The following is a 19,812-nucleotide window of genomic DNA, read 5'->3' on the forward strand; positions in this document are numbered from 1 at the left end:
GAGGAGGGGGGGTTGGGAAACAGCAAGACGAGAGGAGGTCAAAAGGAAAGGAGGGCAGAGCAAAAAGAGAGGGGAAAAGAGGGGAGAGGAAAGGAGAGCCGAGGGAAAAGAGGGAAGAGGAAAGGAGGGCCGAGGGAAAAGAGGGAAGAGGAAAGGAGGGCCGAAGGAAAAGAGGGAAGAGGAAAGGAGGGCCGAGGGAAAAGAGGGAAGAGGAAAGGAGGGCCGAAGGAAAAGAGGGAAGAGGAAAGGAGGGCAGAGGGAAAAGAGAGGAGAGGAAAGGAAGGCAGATGGAAAGGAGGGCAGAGGGAAAAGAGAGGAGAGGAAAGGAAGGCATATGGAAAGGAGGGCAGAGGGAAAAGAGAGGAGAGTGATTGTTTACTCTACACTCTGCCAGTAAACCTTACTACACCACAGGTTTGTTACAACTATAGTTTGTTTGACTGGTAGATTCATAACTAAAACATGACATGGTCCAATGAAAAGCCATGCTGCTAGAGGAAGGGTTTTATATAGGAAAAGAACATGAAGTGCCATCCGGTCTGTGATGCAGGCGTAGCGATTTAAGGAGAACAACCGGAATGGGGCTTGAACCAGCAACTCTATGGGAAACAGGTCTCCAGCCAAAAGCTACTGAGAGGGTACAGGGGATAGTTCTCTACCACCGCTGTCTGACCTCTACCACCGCTGTCTGTTCTCTACCACCGCTGTCTGTTCTCTACCACCGCTGTCTGACCTCTACCACCACTGTCTGTTCTCTACCACCGCTGTCTGACCTCTACCACCGCTGTCTGTTCTCTACCACCACTGTCTGTTCTCTACCACCGCTGTCTGTTCTCTACCACCGCTGTCTGACCTCTACCACCGCTGTCTGTTCTCTACCACCGCTGTCTGTTCTCTACCACCGCTTTATGTTGTCTACCACCGCTGTCTGTTCTCTACCACCGCTGTCTGTTCTCTACCACCGCTGTCTGTTCTCTACCACCGCTGTCTGTTCTCTACCACCGCTGTCTGTTCTCTACCACCTCTGTCTGTTCTCTACCACCGCTGTCTGTTCTCTACCACCGCTGTCTGTTCTCTACCACCGCTGTCTGACCTCTACCACCGCTGTCTGTTCTCTACCACCGCTGTCTGTTCTCTACCACCGCTGTCTGTTCTCTACCACCGCTGTCTGACCTCTACCACCGCTGTCTGTTCTCTACCACCGCTGTCTGTTCTCTACCACCGCTGTCTGTTCTCTACCACCGCTGTCTGACCTCTACCACCGCTGTCTGTTCTCTACCACCGCTGTCTGTTCTCTACCACCGCTGTCTGTTCTCTACCACCGCTGTCTGACCTCTACCACCGCTGTCTGTTCTCTACCACCGCTGCCTGTTCTCTACCACCGCTGTCTGTTCTCTACCACCGCTGTCTGACCTCTACCACCGCTGTCTGACCTATACCACCGCTGTCTGTTCTCTACCACCGCTGTCTGTTCTCTACCACCGCTGTCTGTCCTCTACCACCGCTGTCTGACCTCTACCACCGCTGTCTGTTCTCTAACACCGCTGTCTGTTCTCTACCACCGCTGTCTGTTCTCTACCACCGCTGTCTGACCTCTACCACCGCTGTCTGTTCTCTAACACCGCTGTCTGTTCTCTACCACCGCTGTCTGTTCTCTACCACCGCTGTCTGACCTCTACCACCGCTGTCTGTTCTCTACCACCGCTGTCTGTTCTCTACCACCGCTGTCTGTTCTCTACCACCGTTGTCTGTCCTCTACCACCGCTGTCTGACCTCTACCACCGCTGTCTGTTCTCTAACACCGCTGTCTGTTCTCTACCACCGCTGTCTGTTCTCTACCACCGCTGTCTGTTCTCTACCACCGCTGTCTGACCTCTACCACCGCTGTCTGTTCTCTACCACCGCTGTCTGACCTCTACCACCGCTGTCTGACCTCTACCACCGCTGTCTGTTCTCTACCACCGCTGTCTGTTCTCTACCACCGCTGTCTGTTCTCTACCACCGCTGTCTGACCTCTACCACCGCTGTCTGTTCTCTACCACCGCTGTCTGTTCTCTACCACCGCTGTCTGACCTCTACCACCGCTGTCTGACCTCTACCACCGCTGTCTGTTCTCTACCACCGCTTTATGTTCTCTACCACCGCTGTCTGTTCTCTACCACCGCTGTCTGTTCTCTACCACCGCTGTCTGTTCTCTTTCTTTCTCTCTCACGTCTCTTCCTTGAGGGTGGGGGAATCAGGGGTGCCAATGGTCAGGACCATCTAGTAAGTGCGAGCGCACACACACACACACACACCTGCAAACAGCCACCGACACAAACCTGTCAACTCGTTAATGGCGTGGATGTGTTGATGTTTTCCAACAAACTGAACCTGAGCTGAACTCTTAGACAGACATACTTTAGGACTGCTTAGCTTAGGCTCAAACTAAATATTTGCAATGGCAGGACTGTACTGTATATGAGCTGTACGATATATAGTAAATTCCAGACTGTGTGTGGTGAATCTGTGGAGTCAGCAGGTCGTAGCCAAGTACAGTAAAGTAATCGGCGTGGAGAAGCCATTAAAGTTGTGAAAGTATAACTTCCCATCAGCTATAGAGTAGGTTTATACCTGAGCTGTCATGCATAAAGAGATGTCCACAGCTGTGACCAATGTGCTGCCCACTATTTGTTATCGTTGTGTGTATGTGTGTTATCCTTGGTCCTCAAGAATCAGTGTATCCTCACACTAACCCTATAGGAACTTTGTAGGTTTGTCTAGTAGCTTCCTCTCCTCAGTCGTCACCTCATCTCCTTTCCTTCATCTGCACGGATCTGAGAGAAATGGACAGGTGTAAACTAATCCTCAGCCTATTGCAGATGCGCAGTGTGTTGAAATCTAGGCAGTTCATAGGTTTGACCTCTTTCTCTCTCCGTCTCTCTCTCTGGTATGTGAAGAGTCATAGGCCTTTAGACCAATAATCCTGGGCTCTTATGCCAAAGCTTACATGTCATTTTTTTGTTTAAGTTAAGTCAGTTAAGAACCAATTCTTATTTACAATGACGGCCTACACTGATCACCCCGCACGACGCTGGGCCCATTCTGCGCTGCCCTATGGGACTCCCAATCACGGCCGGTTGTGATTCAGCCTGGATTCGAACCAGGGTGTCTGTAGTGACGCATTTAGCACTGAGATGTAGTGCCTTAGACCATTGTGCCACTTGGGAACAAAGGCCAGCGGCACACACCGCACACACCACCTACAGTATGTCGTGGTGTAGTTGGAGAAAAATAGCTAAATATACCCAGAGTGACAGAGGCTGCTGACTAGACCTCTGCCACAGACACGCACCCAACCAGCACACACTGGGGAGGTCACAGGGTGTGTGTGTGTGTGTTCCAGGGTGCTGCTGGGGCCTGGTTATGTCTCTCTTCTGTCAGTGTACAGTTAGCTCTGAGCCAAACAGTCACCCAGCTCTCTGGGTTCTCTCCTCTAAGCCAGCTGGTCTGGCTTTATAACTTCTTCTACTCCTCTTCTAATCCTTCTTTCAGTTTCATCCCTTCATTTCTGAGGTAAAAGATAGAGTGATCTGACCCTCAGCTGGAGCTGAAGGGAACCTTCCTGGAGAAGATAATACAAGCAGCACTGGTGAGTGTGTTTGTGTGTGTATATCACACAGCGAACTCTTATCGACTCATAGCTCCTCTGGAGTTTCATGTTAGTTGGAGAATTTTGGGCTCTAAGGAGTGTGCCACATAGTCATAAAGAGTTTGTGAGTGTGCGAGAGCATTTAAGAGTGTGTGGGCTAGTCTGTCAATGGGATAGTGTGTGATTGTGCTGCAAATGTCCAGTGTTAGAAAGATTGCATGACAGATTAGAGAACATGAAAACAGAGACGTCTTCTATGGTGTTTTCTCATGATATAGTCAGCTAGTAGTATAGAAACCATAGAAAGGAACATCTAAAGGACCTGTAATGCCTCCCATAGTCAAGCCTCTCTCACCTCTGTGTGTGTGGTTGGCTAAGGTCCCCTAGTCTGCTGTCCGTCTGTGTCTGCCTGTCCGACCGTAGCGAGATGCACAGCCACTGCTGCAGGTGTCAATCAGGAGTGGCACGAGACAGAGACACAAAGTGACATTCTGACCATGAAAATCAAAATAAAACAATGTCAAATTCACTGTTATAATCTTATACTGTACTTGTAGCAAGTTATATACCTACATCCCACTGGGCACACCTCGACATTTCAATGTGGATAATTGAGTAACATTTTGTTGAGACATTGATTGATGAGATCAAAACCTATATTCACACCAACGAAAAAGACAGCCAAAAGGTAGTTGAATTTCCAATGTGTTATCACTATGCTTTCAACCATCTAAAAGCACAACCAAATTCCAATGGAAAAACAATGTCTGATTTTTGGTTTAGTTGTCACTCAAATGTCGATCACTGTGCTTTCAACCATTTTAAAAGCACAGCAAAGTTCAAATGTGAATACAGTGTCAGATATTTTGTTTATTTATATAACATAATGTCTTACTGTGCTTCATCTAATTGCAGAATCAAATGACCTGTTTTGCATTATTATAATAGTATATAAACCATTTAGCAGACTCTTTTATCCGAAGTGATTTACAGTCATGCGTGCATTCATTTGACATGTGGGTGGTCTCAGGAATGGAGTCCACTACCCTGGCGTTACAAGCTCCAGGTCCTACCAACTGAGCTACAAAGGACATTGAAATACATTAAAAGTACATGGTGCAAGAGATCAATGCTGTTTGAAATTTTGCACAGATTATTACAGCAGTTGTGAAGATCGCCACAGACCTATGCATGCTATCTTAACATGCTACAAAAAACACTCGAACTGGACAGTTTTATCTCCATCTTTACATTCAAAGACTCTATCATGGACACTCTTACTGACAGTTGTGGCTGCTTAGCGTGATGTATTGCTGTCTCTACCTTCTTGCCCTTTGTGTTATTGTCTGTGCCCAATAATGTTTGTACCATGTTTTGTGCTGCTGCCATTTTGTGTTGGTACCATGTTGTCATGTTATGTTGCTACCATGCTGTGTTGTCATGTTTTGCTGCCTTGCTATGTTGTTGTCTTATAGGTCTCTCTTTATGTAGTGTTGTGGTGTCTCTCTTGTCGTGATGTGTGGTTTTGTGTTTGTTTTATTTTTATCCCAGCCCCCGTCCCCGCAGGATGCCGTTTGCCTTTTGGTAGGGCATCATTGTAAATAAAAATTTGTTCTTAACTGACTTGACTAGTTAAATAAAAAATAAAAATATATGATTACATAAAGCCATTTATAGTTACAGTAACCTCATTGTGGCCATGGTAAGATGGCGCCGGAGAAGAAGGCAGACATTTTACATGCCCCCAACCAATTGTGTTTATTTGCGTTGTTTGTAACTTAAAAAAAAAAAACGTATTTCGTACATAATGTTGCTGCTACCGTCTCTTATGACCGAAAATAACTTCTGGACATCATGACTACCATTACTCATCACGGACTGGCAGAACCCTTTTTTTCCTTTAACGAGTCTGACTAGGCCAACTCAAACGATATACTGCTTTCTCAGTAATAGGCCCAGATCCCAGTGATTTGTGTGAAGAGGAGGCCGAGAAAAAGGGTCCAGAAGGCAGGCTGCCTTCTGAGAATTCGTAGGCGATCGAATAAACCCCCACATTCTTCCATTCTGGTAGCAAACGTGCAATCTTTGGACAATAAAATAGATGACCTACGTGGAAGATTAAACTACCAACGGGACATTCAAAACTGCAATATCTTATGCTTCACGAAGACGTGGCTGAACGACGACACTATCAACATACAGCTGGCTGGTTATACGCTGCGCTGGCAGGATAGAACAGCGGCGTCTGATAAGGCGGACTATATATTTTTGTAAATAACAGCTGGTGAACGATATCTAAGGAAGTCTTGAGCTATTACTCACCTGAGGTAGAGTATCTCATGACAAACTGTAGACCACACTACCTATCTAGAGAGTTTTCATCTGTATTTTTCGTAGCTGTTTACATACCACCACAGTCAGAGGCTAGCACTGAGACCGCATTGAATGAGCTGTATTCCGCATAAGCAAACAAGAAAACGCTACCCAGAGGTGGCGCTCCTAGTAGCCGGGGTCTTTAATGTAGGGAAACTTAAATCCAGTTTACCAAATTTCTATCAGCATGTTAAATGTGCATCCAGAGGAAAAAAACTCTGGACCATCTTTACTCCACACATAGAGACGCAAACAAAGCTCTCCCTCGCCTCCATTTGGTAAATCTGACCATAATTCTATCCTCCTGATTCCATCTTACGATCAGAAATTAAAGCAGGAAGCAGCCGTAACCAGATCGATAAAAAAGTGGTCAGATGAAGAAGATGCTAAGCTACAGGACTGTTTTTCTAGCACAGACTGGAATATGTTCCGGATTCCTCCGATGGCATTGAGGAGTACACCACATCAGTCATTGGCTTCATCAATAAGTGCATCGATGATGTCGTCCCCAGAGTGACCGTACATACATACCCCAACCAGAAGCCATGGATTACAGGCAACATCCTCACTGAGCTAAAGGCTAGAGCTGCCGCTTTCAAGGAGCGGGACCCGGAAGCTTATAAGAAATCCCGCTATGCCCTCCGACGAAACATCAAACAGGCGAAGCGTCAATACAGGACTAAGATCGAATCATACGACACCAGCTCTGACGCTCGTCGGATGTAGCAGGGCTTGTAAACCATTACAGACTACAAAGGGAAGAACAGCTGAGAGCTGCCCAGTGACATGAACCTACCAGACGAGCTAAACTTATTCTATGCTCGCTTCGAGGCAAATAACACTGAAACATGCATGAGAGCACCAGCTGTTCTGGAAGGATGTGATCATGCTCTCCGCAGTCGATGTGAGTAAGACCTTTAAACAGGTCAACATTCAGACCGATTACCAGGACGTGCACTACGAGCATGCACTGACCAATAGGCAAGTGTCTTCAATGACATTTTCAACCTCTACCTGTCCGAGTCTGTAATACCAACATGTTATAAGCAGACCATAGTGCCTGTGCCCAAGAACACTAAGGTAACATGCCTAAATGACGACCGACCCATAGCACTCACATCTGTAGCCATGAAGTGCTTCGAAAGGCTGGTCAAGGCTGGTCATGGCTCACATCAACACCATTATCCCAGAAACCCTAGACCCACTCCAATTTGCATACCGCCCCAACAGATCCACAGATGATGCAATCTCTATTGCACTCCACACTGCCCTTTCCTACCTGGACAAAAGGAACACCTATGTGAGAATGCTTTTCATTGACTACAGCTCAGCGTTTAACACCATAGTGCCCTCAAAGCTCATCAATAAGCTAAGGACCCTGGGACTAAACACCTCCCTCTGCAACTGGATCCTGGACTTCCTGACGGTCTGCCCCCAGGTGGTAAGGGTAGGTAACAACACATCCGCCACATTGATCCTCAACACAGGGACCCCTGAGGGGTGCGTGCTCAGTCCCCTCCTGTACTCCCTGTTCACTCATGGCTGCATGGCCAGGCACGACTCCAACACCATCATTAAGTTTGCCAATGACACAACAGTGGTAGGCCTGATCACCGACAATGACAAGACAGCCTATATCGAGGAGGTCAGAGACCTGGCCGTGTGGTGCCAGGACAATCAATCAATCAAATGTATTTATAAAGCCCTTCTTACATCAGCTGATGTCACAAAGTCCTGTACAGAAACCCAGCCTAAAACCCCAAACAGCAAGCAATGCAGGTGTAGAAGCACGGTGGCTAGGAAAAACTCCCTAGAACGGCCAGAACCTAGGATGAAACCTAGAGAGGAACCAGGCTATGTGGGGTGGCCAGTCCTCTTCTGACTGTGCCGGGTGGAGATTATAACAGAACATGGCCAAGATGTTCAAATGTTCATAGATGACCAGCAGGGTCAAATAATAATAGAGTGGTTGTCGAGGATGCAACAACAGGTCAGCACCTCAGGAGTAAATGTCAGTTGGCTTTTCACAGCCGATCATTCAGAGTATCTCTACCACTCCTACTGTCACTAGAGAGTTGAAAACAGCAGGTCTGGGATAGGTAGCATGTCCGGTGAACAGGTCAGGGTTCCATAGCCGCAGGCAGAACAGTTGAAACTGGAGCAGCAGCACGGCCAGGTGGACTGGGGACAGCAAGCAGTCATCAGGCCAGGTAGTCCTGAGTCATGGTCCTAGGGCTCAGGTCCTCCGAGAGAGAGAGAAAGAAAGAAAGAAAGAGAGAGAATTAGAGAGAGTGTACTTAAATTCACACAGGACACTGGATAAGACAGGATAAATACACTAGATATAACAGACTGACCCTAGCCCCCCGACACATAAACTACTGCAGCATAAATACTGGAGGCTGAGACAGGAGGGTCCGACGATACCCCCGGACAGAGCCAAACAGGCAGGATATAACCACACCCACTTTGCCAAAGCACATCCCCCACACCACTAGAGGGATATCTTCAACCACCAACTTACCATTCTGAGACAAGGCAGAGAGTAGACTACAAACAACCTCTCTCAACGTGATCAAGACAAAGGAGATAATTGTGGTCTACAGGAAAAAGAGGACTGAGTACGCCCCCATTCTCATCGACGGGGCTGTAGTGGAGCAGGTTGAGAGCTTCAAGCTCCTTGGCGTCCACATCACCAACAAAATAGAATTGTCCAAGCACACCAAGACAGTCGTGAAGAGGGCACGACAAAGCCTATTCCCCCTCAGGAGACTGAAAATATTTGGCATGGGTCCTCAGATCCTCAAAAGGTTCTACAGCTGCACCATCGAGAGCATCCTGACTGGTTGCATCACTGCCTGGTATGGCAACTGCTCGGCCTCTGACCGCAAGGCACTACAGAGTGTAGTGCAAACGGCCCAGTACATCACTGGGGCCAAGCTTCCCGCCAACCAGGCGGTGTCAGAGGAAGGCCCTAAAAATGGTCAGACTCCAGCCACCCTAGTCATAGACTGTTCTCTCTACCACCGCGCGGCAAGCAGTACTGGAGTGCCAAGTCTAGGTCCAAGAAGCATCTAAACAGCTTCTACCCCCAAGCCGTAAGACTCCTGAACATATAATTAAATGGCTACCCAGACTATTTGCATTGCCCCCTCTTTTACACCGCTGCTACTCTCTGTGGTTGTCATCTATGCATATTCACTTTAATAACTCTACCTACATGTACATATTACCTCGACTAACCAGTGCCCCTGCACATTGACTCTGTACAGGTACCTCCCTGTATATTGTCTCGTGATTGTTATTTCACTGCTGCTCTTTAATTACTTGTTACTTTTATTTCTTATTCTTATCTGTATTTTTGAAACTGCATTGTTGGTTAGGGGATTGTAAGTAAACATTTCACTGTAAGGTCTACTACACCTGTTGTATTCGGGGCATGTGACTAATAAAATTTGATTTGATCTGTTACTCATTTTAAGGTTGAATGTTACATTCGTTTAGTTTAGGCTATTAACTGTATTACAAAATGTATACTGAAATGTGTTTGGTTGTCAACGCAACCAAATATCAACATTTGAAGAAGATGTCTGCTTGGATAGTTCCATCTGTGTCACTGACTTTTTTTCTACAAATAAATCATTTCTATGTTGGATTTAAGTCTCCATCTCAACCAAAAATCGAATTACAAAATAGGAATAAATCAAATCAAACTTTAAATGCACTTTAAATAAAGTTAGATTTCATGTAATTTAGTACTAGTCTTTACCTTTTGGAGGGTTGAGATGGCGACTTGAATCCAACATAGAAATGATTGTTAATGATCAATTATCATATAAATATAATTAATAATCAATAATCATATAAATGACCAATTATTCCAGACAAACTGTAAATAAAGCCAGACTAAGTCAGTGGCAGATGGAACTATCCAAGCAAGAGATACATCTCCTTCAAATGTGGATATTTAGTTATGTTGACAACACAATTCAATATCATAAAATGTTAAATCAACCAGAGCTTGAAACCCTTGGTATTGACTATTTTTTGTGAAACTATGTGTTGAATTGAAACAATAGCTGTTAATGACTTTGCAATTGCTATACTAGCCCTGAATGTTATCATTGATGATAGGCCTATATAAGTGATAAAGTATGGTCACATTCCATTTGCTCTGTTAAACCTACCCTTTGGAATGACCTTAATAACAGCAGTGCATCTATTTGTTTTTAAGAGGATATCTCTTAATAATCATTCTCACGATAGCACATTGGTAATATTCAGTGACAAATATCATAGCTAAGCAGGGCTGGGCTTGGTTAAAACCCTGGATGGGCCACTAAAGGGTAGCTGTAGACAGATCAATTCTACAGTAGAAGGTGCTGCCCAGTCTAGTTTTTTTTCTATTAGTGAATATACATTGAAGATCTGATGTTGTTTTAAAGGTACAAATGCAATATATTTTATACAAGGTTTGTTTATGTTGAAATTTGGTTACCATGATGATAATAACCACCTCTCTGACCTATGATCTTTGACCTCTGGTCAACTGTGACCTTTGATACTTTAACATTTTGTTTCTAGGTTACCTCTGGGTCGTTCCACCTCAAAAAACACAAGAAAGAGGGTTTAGACACCCACCATCTCAGATTGTACTGAAATGGTTTATGTTGTTGGAAACAGATAAGATTAGCATTCCTGCAACATAATTAAAAAAATATATAAGCAGGTTGACATTTATTGTCATGAGTCTTGTCCTGGAGGCAGAACTGGCGATATAGTAACAATTTTATGAAAACAAAAACCTTAATTTAAGGTTAGGCATTAGGGTTAGCAGTGTGGTTAAGTTTAGGGTAAGGTATAAAATCAGATTTCATGACTTTGTGGCTATGCCAGCTAGTGACCACTCTGCAGAGATCCCTCCAGAACAAGATTCATGATGATTACAAAATGACATATTGTTTACTTAAAAAGGCTCTGCATGGTTATTCCGACATCTGAAGTGGCCGTATAGCATTTACTGCGATGCAGACTTCAGGGCATTCATACTTCTTGTGCTTAGTAGAGCTATTGTGAAGTTAGCTGTCAAGGAGGTGAGTTTGTGTTTATACACAATGTACCACCCCCAGCTACCATTAACCAATTATGTCAATGCAGAGTTTTATGGAGCCCTCCGCAATTGTTACAACATTTGAGAGGCGCACGGTGATGCGGTACGGAGCCTGATTTGGTCTCTGCATGCCGCCGGAGGCTCCGCTATAGCGTCACACCCTCCATACGAAGCCTCCGACCACATGTTCAGGTCAAGCTTAAATAGTTTTTTTTTACCCTGTAAGCAGTGTATGGACAAGATATGACAGCAACCCATGCTTTTGCTGTCATACCTTGTCCATAAACTGCTAACAGGGTAAGGAAACCAATATGTCATTTTGTAATTTGTGTGAACTATCCCTTTAACATTGAGGGGTAGAGATATATATTTGTTGATCACATAGTAGCAGGATTAGCGTGCGGAGTCTGTGGGGGGCTTTTTACCATTTCCTTGGATTCCTCATGTCTTACTCATTGTTAGAAAAAGTTTGGTCCAAATCGGATGTTAGGTTCTATATTTATTGAATATTACATGAATCCTATCAATTTAAATGGCCAATTTGGGTGCAATCAATTAGCTTAATTTCTCAGAGACCAAATTATATTTAAACAAAATAATGTTGCAGGAATGCTAATCTTATCGGTTTCTAACTACAGAAATTACTTCAGAACAATCTGAGATGGTGGGTGTCATGGGTAGCTGAAATGACATGGAACAACCCCTCTTGCTTAATTCCTAATGACCATGGCTGACAGTCTACTGTGTGATACAGTACAATAGGTTGACTGTATTTATCATAAGTAGCCTTACGCCTTTAGTGTAGGCTTTACCTTGTGGTCTCTTGCGTCATTACAGTCTAGTTGGTCATGTCACATCCCTGACAGGCAGGGTTTGTGGTGTAGATTCTGGAAGACTAACTACTGTATACAATTACACTGCAACAATTCCATAGCTACTGTTAGCCACTGTCTGACTGGCTATCACTACAGTACTGTGTGATTGCGGTGTGTCCATGCTGAAATTCTCTAGTGTATCTGAGCTTAAAATATATCTGGTGGTACTGCCCTAACGCTGCCATACACTCTGGCCTCAGAACCAGGGCGCTACTTGCCACGTGTGTTTGTGTGCGTGTGTGTGTGTGTGTGAGAGAGAGTATGTGTGCCTATGAGTAAATAGATGGAGGAGAGAATAAACTTATAAACTTCCTATGGAACATGAGTTAAAAGCTTTGAAATACCCCCTCATAATATACTCAGCTTGTTGAGACATGCTTTCATTGTTGTTAAAATGCTACTGGAATTACTGTGCATTTGTTGTTAACAGGCCTGGCTCACATAAATAAGAGGTATTGTGTGTGTGTGTGTGTGTGTGAGAGAGAGAGAGAACAGTATATGTGTGTGTCAGCAAGAGTGATGGAAGTGACAGGGAACAATGACAGCAGGCTTGTCAGGTGAGATGCATACTTACGCAGCAGCATCTTTCCTCAGGGTGTATAATCCTAGCAGTTTGATGATTGTACAGCAGTTTTTCCATGCTGCCAGTCCCTCAGTGAAACAGGATCCTGTAACACAACAAAAGGAACCATATTTCTGTCTGTTTCAGGCTCATCCATTATTCATAGCAGGTGTAACGCTCTGGGTGGTCCACTAGACCACTAATGACCAAACTAGACCCCCATGGGACATACATAACAGGAACACACTTGACCCCCATGGGACATACACAACAGGAACACACTAGACCCCCATGGGACATACATAACAGGAACACACTTGACCCCCATGGGACATACACAACAGGAACACACTAGACCCCCATGGGACATACACAACAGGAACACACTAGACCCCCATGGGACATACACAACAGGAACACACTAGACCCCCATGGGACATACATAACAGGAACACACTTGACCCCCATGGGACATACATAACAGGAACACACTTGACACCCATGGGACATACACAACAGGAACACACTTGACCCCCATGGGACATACACAACAGGAACACACTAGACCCTCATGGGACATACACAACAGGAACACACTAGACCCCCATGGGACATACATAACAGGAACACACTTGACCCCCATGGGACATACACAACAGGAACACACTAGACCCCCATGGGACATACACAACAGGAACACACTAGACCCCCATGGGACATACACAACAGGAACACACTAGACCCCCATGGGACATACATAACAGGAACACACTTGACCCCCATGGGACATACACAACAGGAACACACTTGACCCCCATGGGACATACACAACAGGAACACACTAGACCCCCATGGGACATACACAACAGGAACACACTAGACCCCCATGGGACATACACAACAGGAACACACTTGACCCCCATGGGACATGCACAACAGGAACACACTCGACCCCTATGGGACATACACAACAGGAACACACTTGACTCCCATGGGACATACACAACAGGAACACACTAGACCCCCATGGGACATACACAACAGGAACACACTAGACCTCCATGGGACATACACAACAGGAACACACTAGACCCCCATGGGACATACACAACAGGAACACACTAGACCTCCATGGGACATACACAAAAGGAACATATTTGCAGTAAAAACACTCCCCAGAGATTGTCTATTTGCTTGTGTGTGTGTGGTGTGTGTGTGAGCTGCAAAGTGGGTTTGAGCAGATAGAAGTAGCCTACTGCTGTAAAGTAGTAGGACATTTTGTAAGTCCATCCACCCATCCAACACTACAGTTATAGTAAACAGGTGCAGTTCCAATAGCTTCCACTGTCAAGCTCCAGTTGGCTAAAGAACCAATACTTCATACTTTCTGTTTGCCCTGTGTATTTCAGGTCAGGGAGAGTACATTACTCACTGAAAATGTACCTTCATTTGGGTTTAATCATTCGTGTTATGATTAAAAGCAGGTGTCTCACTGTCTGAATTGGATGTGTGTGTATATAAACTACATATGAATCTATGATATTAGCATCAGACCCAGTCTCATACTGTATCTCTCCTGTATGTCTCTCCCAGGTGCGCTATAAACCTATGGACCTGGTGCCCTTAGAGACCACCCTGATAGAACACTCAGACACAGACTGACAGAAAGACTAAGACAGCGGACTGATCGGACTGAAACACACATGAGAGATTGAGATAAAGCCAAACCTAGAGACAGAAACGAATACTGAAACGCATGTAGAACGACTGAGGCTTTGATGGAACAGAGGGACATGTGCAAGTGATTGACTGGTAAGAGATCAAAGTTTTCTCAGCATGCTAAACCAGAATGGAAATGTAGCTCTACTCCGACTCGGGTGGTTTATTTATTTGGCACATGTGTTGACTGAACATACGTCAGACAGACTGGCAGCAGTGGTGAGTAGTGTGTGTGTGTGCCGCCCGCTAGAGCATTCATCATAGAAACGTGTTCAGTGATCGCGTGTGTGAGAGGGAGTAAAGAAGGAGGGAGAGACAGACAGAGAGCGGTGGAAGTGTCGCACATTACCGATGGGAAACAAACATTAACGGGATAATCCCAGTTTCCTTCTCGTCCTCCTTTCCCTAACTCACGCACTCACTCACACTGAGAACCTGCGTAGCACGGGTCGGTGGATTCTTCCTCTTCATTTCAAACCTTGAGCGGAGAATTTTACTTTTGCCAGTTGTCTGCCTGTTCCAGCGCTGTGTTTTTATTCATGATAAATAGTAAACTATTGCCGTTCCGGATTTAAAGTGAATTCCCTTTTCTGAACGGGCTCGAGGATTTTCCCCTGTACAGTTCAACTGGACAAGCCTTGTGAAAACGCCCGGCGTAACGCACGCGGATATCAGACAGAGCAGCTCGTGAGGAGAAAAGTAAGTGTGTCCACGCCTCTACGGTGTTTCATTTATTATATTCGTTTAGAAAGTTTACGCAGTTGGTACAGTTTGCGCTATTGACAGATAGCGTGCAGTGTTTGCTCCCCAAACTCGACGGTAAACGCATAACACGAGTCTGTCATTACGAGGCTGTAATAGATGCGTAATAATGGAAAACCATGTTTTTCATAGAGTATAAACCAGCCTAGTGAGATAAATGTGAATTATGTAGGCTTGTTTATTCATATCAAGTATTGTCTTCATGTAAATTTTGTCAAAGTTGATTGAGCTCACTACATGTATACATGTTAGAGAAAGTGAAACCACAGGCAGAGGCCATGCACTTACATTTTCAGTATATTCAAAGTAATTTTGAGAAAATAAACAATCTATTATATTTTTCAGTGTAGGCTACCAATGCAAGTAAGGGGCTTGTGCATCCAGGGCATTGTGATCATGATAACAGGCTAGAGCAGTGGCACAGAGGGATGTCTGCCCCTTAGGTCCACCCGGAGAGAGACAGTGTGTGTAGGCTTATGTTCCAGCCAGCACTAACACACCTGACCTGATCCTTGGCTCCTCTCCTCTGGATAAGCCTCTAGTGTCTGTGTCTTGCCCATTGAGCCAGAGAGATCAGCTCAGGTCTCTGGGGTTACAGGTGGATTAAAGACTAAAAACTAGCCTCGCCTGCCAGCCACGTCTCAGCTTTATGGACCAACACATGGCTGGGAGTGGGAACACATGTCTGGGCAGGGGTGCACAACACAGACCCTGGAGTTCCACAGTTTATCGCTAGCATTCTACTTGATCAATTGATTGTCACTCGATCAATTGTGCTGATTGGCTGGAGGTTAACGAGGTAGTAAACCAGAAAAATCTGTAGGCCTCATTCACTTCTCTCTTCACCACAGGCAGACCTGATTAAATGCCACACATGGTGTTTATTTAAAAGTACATGGCAGAGGATGTGCTGCATTGTCCCCATTATGGGCCTTAAAGGGTCAGCATTTAAGCTACATACATTTTTGGACTTATAAGTTAATAATTAGTTCAACTGTCGCATCCCATCAGAACCCAAAATATAAGCTGTTTTTACTCCAGTGGGGGGGACTGCTTTGTTATTGTTTCTACTGCTGATTGCCACTTTAACTCTGAACCCCCTGTCTCATAAAACAGTCTCTGACATGGCTGGATTTTGCCCCAACGCTTGTGTTCTAGTGAGTGCAATGTCATCTGCCACTGCCGTAAAACAATCTAGTTACTTAGTGTTGCATCCTCCATCCTCCAGTTATAGAGTCTAATACAGAGGAGTCTTTGTCTGCTTGTTGCCTGTAGCTACAGTAGTGTTAATCAGTAGTCTTGTTCAGAAACTTCCCCCCACTCTAGTCTCCTCTAGTCTGAAGTATTTATAGTGGATCATGTGGCCATAGCGGAGAATAGGGTGAAAACGGTGACCTAGAAACTTGGTAGGACTGTAGGACACCAAGTCATGTCCTTTACTTCTTATTCTCTTCCTGACAAAGTGATAGAACAACTAGATGTTTTGACATGTTTTATTTGCAGTGCTCATTGCGCAGTGTTGAAGTTGACACAGACTCTATGTCTGGGGGCTGGGAATGACTGCCAGCCTGCCACCACACAGACCCGCCGCCCCCAGCCCACTACCCCTCCCATCCTCTATCTGCCCCCTTCCCGGTACCCATCCATCTAACCCACCTACCCCCCTACCCTTGCCCCTCTGACACTGGCATGTAGATCGTCCTGCCAAGATATACAAGGGCATTGCCACTCTGTCTCTCTCTCTCTCTTTCTCTTTCTCTTTTCTCTCTCTCTCTCTCTCTCTCTCTCTCTCTCTCTCTCTCTCTCTCTCTCTCTCTTTCTCTTTCTCTTTCTCTTTCTTTCTCTTTCTCTCTCTTTCCCCCCCATCCAGCCTCAAAATACACACTTACACATTCTGTCTAGCCTGGCCGACTCCATGTCTATATGTCTGGCTGTCTGTGTTTGGTCCAGGGAGAGACTGGGATCAAAAATCCACCCAGTCATTTCTAATACCTCAGCCCATTTCTTTACTTCAGGCCCCCATTATTAGCCATAATGATCATTCTGCACAAAACCCATTATTTACACCGGCCCACTGGGATACAGATGGACCAGCCCATCTGGCATTTGCCTGAAATTCCCTACGGCCAGTCCGTTTCTGCTCTGGTCCTTCTGTCTGTCCTTCTCTTGCCCCAGAATACACACACACACACACACACACACACATGTATAGTATGGGGGTAAATGAGGACTCTGAATCATCTTCACGGCTATAGTGTGTTTATGTTTGTGACAGAGAAGGGGTACTGTGATTATTGTGAATGTGGGTGTTAAGGGGGTTAGTTAGGGTAAATGAGGACTGTGCTGTATGGCATTGGTCCATCTCTGTTCTGTACTTCTATTGTCTGTTTGTCTCTGTCTCAGTGTGAACTAAATACAGGCAGCTCCACTTTGTTTGGGGTACGAAGTTAATTATTTTATTTTTGGAGCACCGCTGGTTTACATTTAGGCTATTCATAGAGGAGGAAGTGTGTGTGTGTCTGTGTGTGTGTGTGTGTGTGTGTGTGTGCACGCACGTCGAGGGGAAGTCGGGTGGAAACCTGCTGTCATCCTGGTTTGGTTTACAGGCTCTACGTTACGTCCTCTTAGAGGGAACACACATGCTGGGAAAAGATCTAACTAACACACACATATAAACTTCCAGGTTTGATAGAATGCTGAGTTGGCTTGACAAGGAATGTTCTATATTTACTCCAAAGCAGAGAAATATGGTGTTTCCTGAAACAGCCTCACTGTCTGCATGACTGAATGACTGAATGAGAGCACAGAATTTTAAATGTATCCTGGTTGGCATGTCGGTGCTTGTTTTTATTCAATATCACGTCCTAGCTAGCTTGATTATCTGGTGCTGGCAGATATTGTGTAAAAGAGCTGTGTGTAAAATGTGCCTTTGTTGGTCAGTGGGGAGTCTGTAAAGATCTGCTCTATTCTCCTCTAGTCAGGGATGTTACGTTGTGGCACGCTGGAGCTGTCGTTACCTATCAAATTCTCTCAGATCACCGGATAGGGGTTAGGGGTTAGGGATGGTATGTTGTGATCAAATCAAATTTTATTAGTCACTTACACATGGCTAGCAGATGTTATTGCAAGTGTAGCGAAATTCTTGATGACAGCCTGGTTACAAGTCTGTTTCTGCTTTAGCTATTCAAAAACATACCTTCAAATATGTAGCTAATTACATTTGCTCTGACTCAGTACATTTATTAGCTAGCTAGCAGCAATTAGCATAAGCAATTAGCATTAGCGGCTAACAAGATTTGGGCCCAACTTGCTAACATCATTGTCATCAACTTTGTTGCATATGCTGCATTGACAATGCAGACTGAACGCAAGTGTCTCGTAGTTGAGGAACATCAACTGCGCTCCTTGAGTGTCAGGGGGCAGGGCTAGGTCTGTGTGGAACGCAGCATGGAGAGAGAGCAGAGAAAGATGACTCAAGTAGCGAAGTAAACTGTACAAATGGTCATTACACAGAACGTATCACATTTAACAAGCCAAACATTCAAATACCGTTATAGAAGATAAAGTAAAAACCCAACACCTTACTCATTGTCATGTCATTGACAAACCTGTGATCTCTCTCGCTCTCTCGCTCTCTCGCTCTCTCGCTCTCTCTTTTCTTTTCTCTCTCTCTCTCTCTCTCTCTCTCTCTCTCTCTCTCTCTCTCTCTCTTCTCTCTTTCTCCCCCCCCTTTCTCCTCACATTCCTTCAGCCATGCTTCTGCCTCTGACTGTAAGCTGGTAACTGTGTGTGTGTGTGTGTGTGTGTGTGTGTGTGTGTGTGTGTGTGTGTGTAGGTCGGACACTATAAGCCATGTTGGCTCTACTTGTGTCTAGCTACTTAAGAGGATCTTAAAGAGCCTATAGGCCAGGAAGACCGCACACACACACACTCACACGCGTACACACAAAAGTTTAACATATGAGTTATCACTTTCCCTTTGAAGTACACTGTATCTCCCTCCATTTCTTCTCTCTGTTTCCTCATGAGAGAGGCCTGATTAACACACGGAGGGATGAGGAGAGAATATAGCACACTCACTCCCTTCAGAGGATATTGGACTCGCCCCCCCCCATAGTTATTATAATGTATATGTCAATAGGTTATGATAGAGATAAGGTTAGAGGTTAGGGGTCATGGATAAGGGAAGGGGGAGGGGGTCCTGGGGGTTGCTGGTCCTGTAAAAAAAGATCAGGTGTGCTCGATTAGGTGTGTGTGTAACCCGCAGTGGCTTAGTGTTACACAATAAGCTGTGGACTGAATCCTTCAGATCCTTTGTGCCAAGTCACACAAGACACAGGTGACAACAAACAGGACTCCTCACCTGGACTTGTACTGTGGTGGATGTGTTTTGGACCGGGAAATTATGTAAATGTCAACATTCTAATAGAATATGATGTGATGTCAACATTCTAATAGAATATGATGTGAGGTCAACATTCTAATAGAATATGATGTGATGTCAACATTCTAATAGAATATAATGTGATGTCAACATTCTAATATGATGTGAGGTCAACATTCTAATAGAATATGATGTGATGTCAACATTCTAATATGATGTGAGGTCAACATTCTAATAGAATATGATGTGATGTCAACATTCTAATAGAATATGATGTGATGTCAACATTCTAATATAATATGATGTGAGGTCGACATTCTAATAGAATATGATGTGATGTCAACATTCTAATAGAATATGATGTGAGGTCAATATTCTAATAGAATATGATGTGAG

General features: G+C 44.9%; 1 protein-coding gene across 6 annotated transcripts in view; it reads left to right on the forward strand.

Annotated features, from left to right (window-relative positions):
• The first annotated feature begins 2,168 nt into the window (after positions 1-2,168).
• Positions 2,169-19,812, forward strand: part of LOC115119070 (myocyte-specific enhancer factor 2C-like) — a 42,265-nt gene continuing 24,621 nt past the window's right edge. For 2 of the 6 annotated variants that reach the window (XM_065017385.1, XM_065017387.1), the window contains exon 1: positions 14,399-14,969. The gene's annotated coding sequence lies outside the window, so the exon portion shown is untranslated. Of the gene's footprint in view, positions 3,632-14,398; positions 14,970-19,812 lie in introns of those variants that run through there. The other 4 variants (XM_065017389.1, XM_065017390.1, XM_065017386.1 and 1 more) reach the window with 3 other exon arrangements.

This window comes from Oncorhynchus nerka, linkage group LG4 (assembly GCF_034236695.1).
Source record: "Oncorhynchus nerka isolate Pitt River linkage group LG4, Oner_Uvic_2.0, whole genome shotgun sequence".
NCBI classification, from domain to species: domain Eukaryota; kingdom Metazoa; phylum Chordata; class Actinopteri; order Salmoniformes; family Salmonidae; genus Oncorhynchus; species Oncorhynchus nerka.